This window comes from Octopus bimaculoides, chromosome 1 (assembly GCF_001194135.2).
Source record: "Octopus bimaculoides isolate UCB-OBI-ISO-001 chromosome 1, ASM119413v2, whole genome shotgun sequence".
Taxonomy (NCBI): domain Eukaryota; kingdom Metazoa; phylum Mollusca; class Cephalopoda; order Octopoda; family Octopodidae; genus Octopus; species Octopus bimaculoides.
In genome coordinates this window covers 135,722,140-135,733,338 of record NC_068981.1, presented here as the reverse complement: position 1 = coordinate 135,733,338, position 11,199 = coordinate 135,722,140, and positions in this window count along the sequence as shown.

Below are 11,199 nucleotides of genomic sequence, written 5' to 3'. Positions count from 1 at the left end.
ATATATATAATGTATAAATATATAAATATATATATATATATGTGCGTCATACTAATATATACTTTTGTTATTTACACCACCTGTCCTCGTCTGTTGTTATTATTTGTATATTCTCCCATATATATATATATATATATATATATATATATTTGTATGTATGCATGCATGTATGCATGTATGTATATGTGTATGTGTGTATGTATATTTTTATATGTGTGTATGTATGTTTATACGTATACATGTATGCATATTTATATACGCACATAGATATGTGAGAAAGTGATAGAGAGATATTCATTTCTGTAATGGGTGTTTGTGTTTAAAATATTTTATCTGAATTTGAAAGCATATATTCCGCCAAGTTATTGTGATGTCAAACATCCTTGTGGGAGTTTTGTAGTTCTCACAGTGTAGGGCGTACACCGTCACTAGTATTGCGCTGTGTCAATGGCCAGAAAACACTTTACATTCGCTGGCTTATCTCAAACCAGTTGTAAATAAGTATCATGAGTAGGTAGACATCACTGATATAAGCTGTGTAAATACTTGATCATATTCTTCCTCAAGATAAAGAATTTTTTAACGATACATTTTCTATACGAATAATAATCCTTTCTACTATAGGCACAAGACCTGAAATTTGTAGGGGTGGGACCAGTCGATTAGATCGACACAAGGAGATATTGATAAATCGGGTATAGCTGATCAAGTATGGGAAAATGGAGACCACCTCCCACTGTGGGATGAAGTTGAAATAATAAATAGAGAACACCACTGGAAAATACGAAAACTAAAAGCAGCACATATGCTAGGACACAACAACCTCCTAAGCAGACTGAGTGCAGATATATAATAACATATGGGAACCGGTATTAAGGAAGAATAGGAAAATATTAGATTTATAGGCCCTAAAATTCACACTATAATTGCCCACGGGCATATGGCGTTGTGATTAAAAGCGCGGGCTACTAACCCCAAGATCCGAGTTCGATTCCAGACAATGACCTGAATAATAATAATGATAGTAGCATCGAAAAATACCTTAGGAATGAGAACCCAGGTTCGAAATTTCCCCAAGACACCTGATGAAGGCTCGAGGGTATCTCAGCCGAAACGTTGTGTTAACAACAAACAAGATGAGGACAAATATTTGTCAAATGTAAATAATTCCTCATCACTTAAATATAGAACAGATTATGACTTTCTTTTATTCTTTTCCCTGTTTCAGTCATTTGACTGTGGCCATGCTGGAGCACCGCTTTGAAGGATTTTAGCTGAATAAATCGACCTCAGGACTTATCTTTAAGCCTAGTACTTATCCTACATTCTCTTTTGCCGAACTGCTAAGTTACGGGGACGTAGACACACCAACACGCGTTGTCAAGAGGCGATGTGTGGACAAACACACACACACACACACATAGATATATATATATATGTATATATATATATGTATATATTCAACGGGCCTTTTTCTAAATCAAATCCACTCACAAGGTTTTGGTCAGCCCGAGGCTATAGTAGAAGACACTTACCCAACGTGCCAAGCAGTGAGACTGAACCCGGAACCATGGGTTGGGAAACAAGCTTCTTACCACATAGCCACACCTGCACCTGTGTTGTGGAGATTTCTGAACTTTCGGCGATTTATGAATGGTAAATTGAGAAAATGGTAGAAAACAATAAAATAACAATAACAACAACATCAACAATAACGTGAACAATAAACTGTGCAGTCAATAAACAAAACCATTAAAATCCATCAAAATCACAAAATATTTTTTAAAACATTACTTCAAAATTTTTTTTTTTTTTTTTTCCTATCGTATGATTTTTTATTCTCTTTTTTTAAAAACAAATTTTGTCTATATAACAAATATTTTCTCGTAATTTCCTATTCTGCTTCTCTTGAGAATGGTTTCGATAAATGGAACATTCTTCATTTCCTTTTTGTAGAGTAGCGAATCGATAAAAAGCGCAAATTCCTAACTGAGAAATAAATAGCTTAGAGCGTACTCGTTTAAGTGTTTCTTTCAAAGTTGTCACGAAATTCTTCGCTATCGAAATATAAAACGCAATAAATCAATTATTAGCATCATCAATGTTAGGTCGGTAAATATCTAAATTACTGAAGTGCCGAAAAGACTAAAGATTTTCTGTGTTGTTTAAACCTGTTTTACTTTCAAAGTTCAAATTCCCACCGGGAATGACTTTGACTCTCATTCCTCAATGGAGTTGATAAAATAAGTAGTCGTTAAGTAACATGATGGTAGTGGGCTGTGTTGGTGATGGCAGTCACTGATAAAGCTGAACTACATAGGCTCAACGATACTTGGGTATTTAAGAAACCCACTTTGCAAGCACGTGGTTTCAGGTTCAGTTCCACTATGCGGAACATTGGGCATCTTCTACTACAGACCCGCGCCAACTAATGCATTGTGATTGAATTTGTTGGACGGAATTTGTGTGGAAACCGGTCTATATATATTTGCGTGTGCGTGTGTGTGTGTGTGTGTGTGTGTGTGTGAGTGTGTGTGCCTTTGTGTTTGTTCTTTTTCCCATCACTTGACAACCGGTGTTGGTTTGTCTACATCCCTATAATTTAGAAAACAGATCAACAGAATAAGTACCAGACTTAAAAATAATAAGTACTGGTGTCAGTTTTGTTTATTAAATCTCCCAAAGCGGTGCCCCAGTATGGCTGCAGTCCAATGACAGAAACAAGTAAAAGGTAAAAGTTTTACAAATTTCCTACAAATCTGTAATAGTGTGTCATTGTCAGAAATTTAGGGCAAAAACCGTATAGCACGTATAGCATTGTACCTAGTTTCTTTCCCACACGATCTGAGTTCAAAACCTGAAGAAGAGGACGTTGATCTTCTATCTTTCCATTATTGATAATCTTTACCCAAGGCAGGATCGGTAGAGAGTAGAACAAAACGGTTTGCAGTATTTGTTTTTCCGCTCGGAGTTCAAAACACTCCGAATTCGACTTTCTTTTCATACTTTCTGAAGGCGATAACAAAGTACCAGTCTTGGCGGAGGGTTAGTGGCCATGTTAGGGCGTTGAACAAGGTGCCTTGAGGTTTTGTTCCGGCTCTTTTCGTTCTGAGTTCCTGCATGGCTGACATAATCCGTTACTGGGGTTGATTCGTTCGACTAAAATACTTGGGTTAGGGTTAGGTATAAGTATAATATTTTGCAGATTTCTTTTCTTACCCGGATACTTTGCATGTTAGATCTTGTGAGATCAAGCAAGACTGCCTATTAATGTTACGTCACAAATCAAACAGTTCTTTTGTTTCCAAAGGAATGAGACTATTCTATCTGGTGCACACTTTTCACTGCGATCAAGATTGCTGGAGGGAAATGCACTTTCACACCGCGCTCTTAATTATACAACTGACTTCTGAGTGTTTTGGCAATAAAAGGAAGTGACAACTACGGTTATCTATGAGGGAACCAATCTTACATTATCTGCCGAATTCAGGATCCAAAGCGCATTAAGATAGATATACGCAGTTTACAGTTCATCAGGACAGAGAAGAATCCCAATGGAAGTTGAGGGAAAACCTATAACTCAAGCTCCCGACCTCTAAAGATCTAACAGTGAGAATTTGACTCCTATTATATTAATTAGCATCTAAAAGTGATGAGCGGGTGGAATCATTGGCACGCCGGTCAAAATACTTAGCGGTATTTCTTCTGCCTTACGTTTTGAGTTAAAACTCCGCCGAGGTCGACTTCGCCTTTCATCCGTTCCGGGTCGACAAAGTAAGTTCTAGTTGAGCACTAGGATTGATGTAATCGGCTTTCCCTTAACCCCAAATTTCAGGCTTTGTGCCTATAGTAGAATTATATTAACCCATTACCTACCATGGATTTCATATGAGATCACTTAAAAATTACAAATTTCGTAATTATCTGTCAATATTTACACATATCTAACCTACTAGGTATATTTCTCTGATATTCAAATGAAGTTTGCTAATTTTTCACCCAATATCTCGCTTATTTCTATTTAAAATGTTATTTTGAAATGTTATTTTGAAATGTCATTTTGAAATGTTATTTTGAAATGTTATTTTGATCATTCCAGCGTGTTTCTAAGGCTGTTTTATGCTAGAAATCAAAGTTTCATAAAAAAAATTCCAATTAATAGAATTATGGGAGGTAATGGGTTAATCAACATCTACGACAATCAAATCGGTCGCTAGCGCCACCAACCTACAAGCAACGTAATCCTACGACCTCCATCTCCCTCTCTCTCTCTGTTCAGGGGCGGTAATGTTTTCCAAAGTTCACTCTGATTGCGCGCTCTCTCTTTGTCTTGAGCTGATACACCATTATCTGTTGTGGAACACAGAGGCGGCTAAATAAAGCAGTTGATGTGTGGAGAGTACAAAGAAAATATAGCAAACAGAGACCTTGTGTCTCTCTTCTTTATGTCTGTTTGAGCTTCTTTATGTCTGTTTGTCTTTGTTTGTCCCCTCTATGTAATGCCTTCATGGCAAAATCTATGAAATAAAGAGAGACCTTGTGACGAATGTAATCGCACACATTTCTTACTTGTGAGTGTACCGGATGAAATCCAATAGATCGATATTGGTTGGTGTGTGGAGAAAGAACTTGTCATTAAAGTTGGCAGGACGGGCGGCTGATTTCTATGAATGAGTCTACCACAGAAGGTACATCACAGCGAGGTGTGGGGGTCTTATAAATCTGGTCGGTTGGGCCCAGTTCCCGAAAAAGAACCCCACAGACTGAATTTAAAGAAGGCTAAATGCTTTACAAATTTACTGTTGCAGCAGCTGCTGCTGCTGCTGCCACCACTTTTTATTACTGCTACTACTATTATAACTTTTAATGTTGATGATGATGGCAGCGGTAGTGGAGATAATTATGATTGTGATGATGATGATGATGATGATGATGATGATGATGATGATGATGATGATGATGACGACGACGATGATGACGATGAGGAAGAGGAGGAGGAAAAGGAGGAGGATAATGATGATGATGATGATGATGATGATAACGATGATGGTGGTGGTGGTGATGACGCTGATACTTCTACGGTTATTGCCAACAGAACGTTTCCATTACCACCACAACCACCACCACCACTACTACTACCTCCAACAACAGCACCAATACCATCCATCTCCGACGATGCTGTTACTATCAACGCCATTACAATCAGCAGTAAAACTACTACAACCACCACCACCACCACCACCACTGCCAACAGTACTACCATCATCGTTATCCTCATCATAAATAACAACAACAAATGTTTCACCATCATCACCACCACCGCCACACCAACAATATGAGGAAACAACAATAAGAACTGTGCAGTCGCATGAATGTAAGTTTGTTGCTTGGTAACAAGGTGACTGAATTACAAACAAGACTTATTCCAAGGAGACAAACAAACTCTAAACCAGAGTTAACAAGCGTTAAGAATCCATCACTAAATACACACGTACGCGTGTATATATTATTATGCTACAATACATAAACAAGTATGTGTTAATTTGATGTTATATACGTGTGTACGTATGCATATAAACACACGCATATATACACATATATGTAGTAGTAGTAGTAGTAGTAGTAGTAGTAGTAGTAGTAGTAGTAGTAGTAGTAGTAGTAGTAGTAGTGTGGTCGATAATTTTACGAACAAAGTAAAAGAGAACGCAATGCATTTGATAGAGCAAATATTTAGTATACTACAGTGCCGTAGCTCCAAATGATAGTTGCTTCTTCCCTTCTTACTCAGAGTTTTATTGCTCTGATCTTGAAAAATCCTAAAACGGGTTGTGCTGATTGAACGGGTATCCCACTCGGTTGGTGTTTATCAGAATAGTTTGACATTTTGTTGATTTTCAGTTCGTTTAGCATCGGAAACGGTAGTCTACGCACTTTGTCTCGCTCGATAACTTTAATAAAAAGTTAAGATTTGTTTTTGTTACCACACTTAGAAATTAGTTCTAAATTTTTGTTTAAAGTATTTGTTATTTTGGTAACAATGAAATATTTTTCTATTGTAGTAGTCACAGATAAATAAATAAGTAATTGTAATGGAATCTAGTTCAGTCGAACATATAGCATTAATGGTGAATTCTGGAATTACTAAGAAATTTCTAAACACTTTCCCACAGAACACAAGTATTCTAAGCTATTTAGCTGGCAAAATTTAAAAGTTAACTTCAGCTGCATGAGCAATATAGGGAACATCGTAGATAGTAGATGCCCTAAATCACCTAATGAGCTTTAGAACCAGGGAAACTTGAGAAATTTAATCCGAGTTGAAACTCTGATATACCAAGTTACAGTAGTGAATGCAACTCTCTAGGTCATACATCGGAATGAGCGAGAGTAGCTTAAAGAACTAGATGTTAAAACATAAGCTCATCTTCAGGCATACAGATAAGAAATTGCATGACATCATCAAGCCATATATGACACTTGAAAGCCCATATATGGTTTTAGTTTCCATAGCTAGTGGTAGTTAAGATCTGAGAACAAATTTATTTCTTCCCCTACATCTACTATTCTCAATTACTTTGTTAAAGTAGTTTGCATCTCTGTCGAATGCATCTCTGTCCGAGAAAATGCTTGAGATTCTTCTAACAATATTGCTGATAAGTTTCTTAGTAATATTGTTGGCTGGATTAAGGCGGCGAGTTGGGAGAATCGTTACCGCGCCAGAGAAAATGTTTACCGGGATTTTTTCTAACTTTACGTTCTGAGTTCAAATGCCGCCGAGGTCAACTTTGCTTTTTATCCTTTCGGGCTTGATAAAATAAATACTAGTTGAAGACTGGGATTGATGTAATTGACTTTTCCCCTCCCACAAAATTGCTGGCCTTGTGCCAAAATTTGAAATCAATATTATTGCATGAATTTTTTTCTTGAAGCAAATGGACTTCTCGTCCTGTTTTCTGCATGGTTTGTGTCTACAGGAAACTAACTGTTGTTGTGTTTGTAATTACAGTGATTTTAAGTAGAGTTCTTTGAAGGTACTTATTTGATCTATCTTTATTTTATCTAGATTATATACATTGAGCTTGTTAGAAATAGCTTAACTTTCATCCTTGTATAGGCCTAATTCTAAAGGATTAAAATTTGAGGTCAGTTTATCTAGGATGAATAATCCAAGTACATCACAAACCTCTGCCCTGCTAAAGCAACCCACCAAATGTCATTTTGTTAATTGTTAGTGCTTTTTACTCAAGTATCTTTTGTCCAAAAAAGCAGTAACTTTCTGACTTACAGGATTATACTAGTATCGCTAAATACACACACACATGCAGGTTGAACTCAAATTATTGCATCAGTCTCTCGTGAGTATTAGAAATAAGTATATGTTATCAATTGACGTTAAAATTGCGAAACTTATTCAGGTGTAAAAGCAATAAACAGAAATGTATATAAATACACAAAAAAACGCACTTAGGAATCTTAAACTAGCTCTATAGGATCTGGAAAACGATAAAATTGATATATGGAAAAGTAATTAAGACCAATCTGTTATGAACAAACACGAATACATTACATAAATGGACAATATACAATATGACACGTTTTGATAACAGGATATTTGTTAGAATTAGGAAAGATAACTCTACATAACTAGAAGTTAAACTCAATAAATTACTTCCCGATGAAAACGCGCTCATAGGATATATTTCTTTCGAATGCTTACAATGAGATTTTAATCCAGTATACATCTGTGGCACTTTAAAGGTTCATTAAACAGAATAACATCCTCCACAGACTGTGACAAGGCTGACCCTATGAATTACAGGTGCTACTCATTTTTGGTAGCTGAAAGAACTGGAGCAACGTGAAATGAAGTACCTTGCTCATGAACACAACGCACCGCCAGGTAACAAACTCACGACTTTACGATCGTGAGCCGATTACTCTAACCACTAAGCCACGTGCCTTCACTACACATTTTTATGTAAAAAGACTTATATACAAGAATATACAACGATATTAGGAATATAACTCTATTTGCATAAATGCATACAGGCATGTAAATAGCAATATATATAAATACATAAGCTGTCTACTGATAACTATTTATGCATATACACTGTTGTCTAGTAATCAAGTTTTCATTGAATCAGATAACTAAATTGAAGTTAAAAGGAAAATTCTGTAGAAGCTGATATGCCGCTAATCGATTTCAGCGTATATTCGACTGAACGCCCTTATCTTCCTAAATCTCATTCAAACATTTACCTCATATGAGCCATTAGTCTACCATTCATATTGATTGGCTTCCATTTAACTTGCGTAGATATTGATCATTTAACTCGGCTGAAGTTTAAATTCTTACAATTATTGATATTGATATTGTTTAGTCTGCTTAAAAGAAGATAAAATGCGAGTGTATGATATAAAATGCTATATTAATTCCTCAACTTAAGCCACTTTAAATTGTGTCATATGGAGAAAGACATATATCGTTAGATTGTCGCTGGCATTTCCTAGGAAAGAATCAATATTTTTTTGTTCTGGTAGCACTCATTATATTATAATCAGATGTAATATTGGTAATCGAATCCCCCACAATATCTAGAGAGGTAAGGAGAGAATTTATTGAAAACGTCATATGCAACTGAAATAAGATTTAAACTGAAATGGTAGGATTAAATTTGTATCTTTCTTAAAGACAAGAGACTATCGCTTCATAACATTGATCCCTATCTGTGATGTTGGCTGAGATTTTCGGGCGATATATTTGCTCTATTTCTTATACATTATCGTTTTTATTTGATGAGATGGAATAATACTTCTTAAATCTCCTTAATTAGAAGTTCTGTAAAAGCATTAAAATTAATTGATTAAACAGCTGCGAAAAAACAAATCACCTCGTATCAATACATTTTCGACACAGCTCCATTTCTGTCTTGGATCTCATCGTCATCCGATTTTCAGTGAGACTCAATACAATTTCGTATGTAACTTCTTATACATATATTTTAGACATCTTCATCATTGATTTCCTCAACGGCATCGTCGCTTCAGTGATTTTAAATATGGTTTCTTTGTACAAAATTAACGGCTTTACTCTGGTTTATTGCGTTATTATTGTCATATATTCTTGCTGAGTAAACAGATTGGTGGAGAATTGTAAAAATGGAAATTCAATTTTATATCCTTTATTCTTTTTATCTTTTACTGGAAGAAAATAATTCTATTGAAGAAACTATTAGTTAAGTTGCTTCAGTCTTTCAACTAAATTAAAGGTTGTTATTTCCATTTAAAATTAAACGTTTAATTTATGTGAACTCATGACAATTTGCTCACTTCAGTCATTTAAAACTGTATAAAAGAGGAGGCTTAGAAATATTATGAAAGATTATATGAGGATTTAACTGCAAAAGTAGTCTTAGCTGTATAATATTTTCTTCGTGATTTCAAATAAATTCGCGCCAGATTTCATGCTTCAAAAATGCTAATTTCTTCATAAAAATATTTCCTAGAAATCTCTGTCTAATTCGAGTATAAATTACGGTCGTTTGCTTTTCAGGAAGTCGAGTGGAAGAGCCGTACTATTACACGATATTGATCATTGTATTATCACACTACAAAAGAAGACGATATCGTTCTCTAATATTGTTTTATACGACTGTTCCCACGGATGGAATTTTTAAAATCTCAGAGGCGTTTAATGGTTAACAGGAAAATATTTTTCCTTCCTAGCATTGCATTAAATTTAAATGAAGAGACAATATAACAACAACAAAAAATATTTAAAACGCGAGCAAATAGCAAGGGGAAACGAGCCAGCCTCATTATCGGCACCGTTTATTCTCACATTAACTCTAGTTTAATGAGGATATCCTATTAAAAGCTGGAATTAGAAGATAAAGAGGAAACAGAGAAAGAGAGGGAAGATAGACGGAGAAAAATGGCTGATGACTACGCGTGCAGGTGACTATGCGGGTTTATGTATATACGTATATGTGTAAATTAAGTTTTATACGTTAGTGCATGTCCGTGTTAAATGAGACAGTTTTTGTGCAAAGCAAGAAGGGAATTGTCAGGTCAGTTGAAGTGAACCAAAGATTGTTGAACCTGTTGATTTCTTTTTCAAATTAGTGTGGTTCTGGAAATTATTCATTATAGATGATATAATTAAATGAGCTAGAGTAACTGTGAATGTTTAGAGTCTTTTATTACTGGCTTAACGCAAACAGTATGTTACAAAAGCATAAAAAAGAACAAAAACAGCTTATCAACGACACGAAAAGTCTACAAGGGGAACAAACTTAGGATGATAAATATTATCGACATATGTATGAGTGAACTTCAAAGGTGTAAACCTTATGGCTTTAACAATAACATTAACGATACAAATATGACACTTTATCGCAGACTCCCCGAGCATTTACAAGAAGGCGTTTTTGCAACGCACAATATTACACATAGTAACATAAAACGTGACTAGATAGGAAAACATTAGTCGACAACACAAGTATCACATCTAAAATTTCTCCGGCAAGCAAAAGAATGATCGTTGAAGACATATTCATAGCACAACACTACACCACTAATAACAACTTCATCCAGAACTTATAAACGTGAAGATTTAGGAAGAATAATAGACGTAGGAACCGTAAAGGACAAATAAGCAAGTTTAAAAATTCCTTACCCCAAAATAAAAGTAATTAAAAATCAAATAAAGTTTCGGAATACTTATGATTTTAATAATGCCTTTTGAAATATACATCAGTTTACTGATCCAGGAAATATTCACACTGACATAAATGAATACATATACATATGTGTAAGCATGTATATATAAATGTGAGTGTGTATGCATGTGTATGTATATATATATATGTGCACACACACACATACGTGTGTGTGTGTGTATGTGTGTGTGTGTGTGTGTGTGTGTGTGTGTGTGTGTGTGTGTGTGTGTGTGTGTGTGTGTGTGTGTGTGTGTGTGTGTGTCAAAACAGGAGATTGGAAAATTTGGGGGTATAGTTTATTCACTATTGTAAAGTTGAACAAATAATAACAAAAATTTTTCCAATCTCCTGTTTTTATATTATTACTCTGTAGAAAAATATTTTCCAATATTTTCAACTTTTATGCAAAACTCTTTCACACAAATATAACATCTACATACGGGTTTGGAATACTGAAATAAGCAGATGTGCTTCA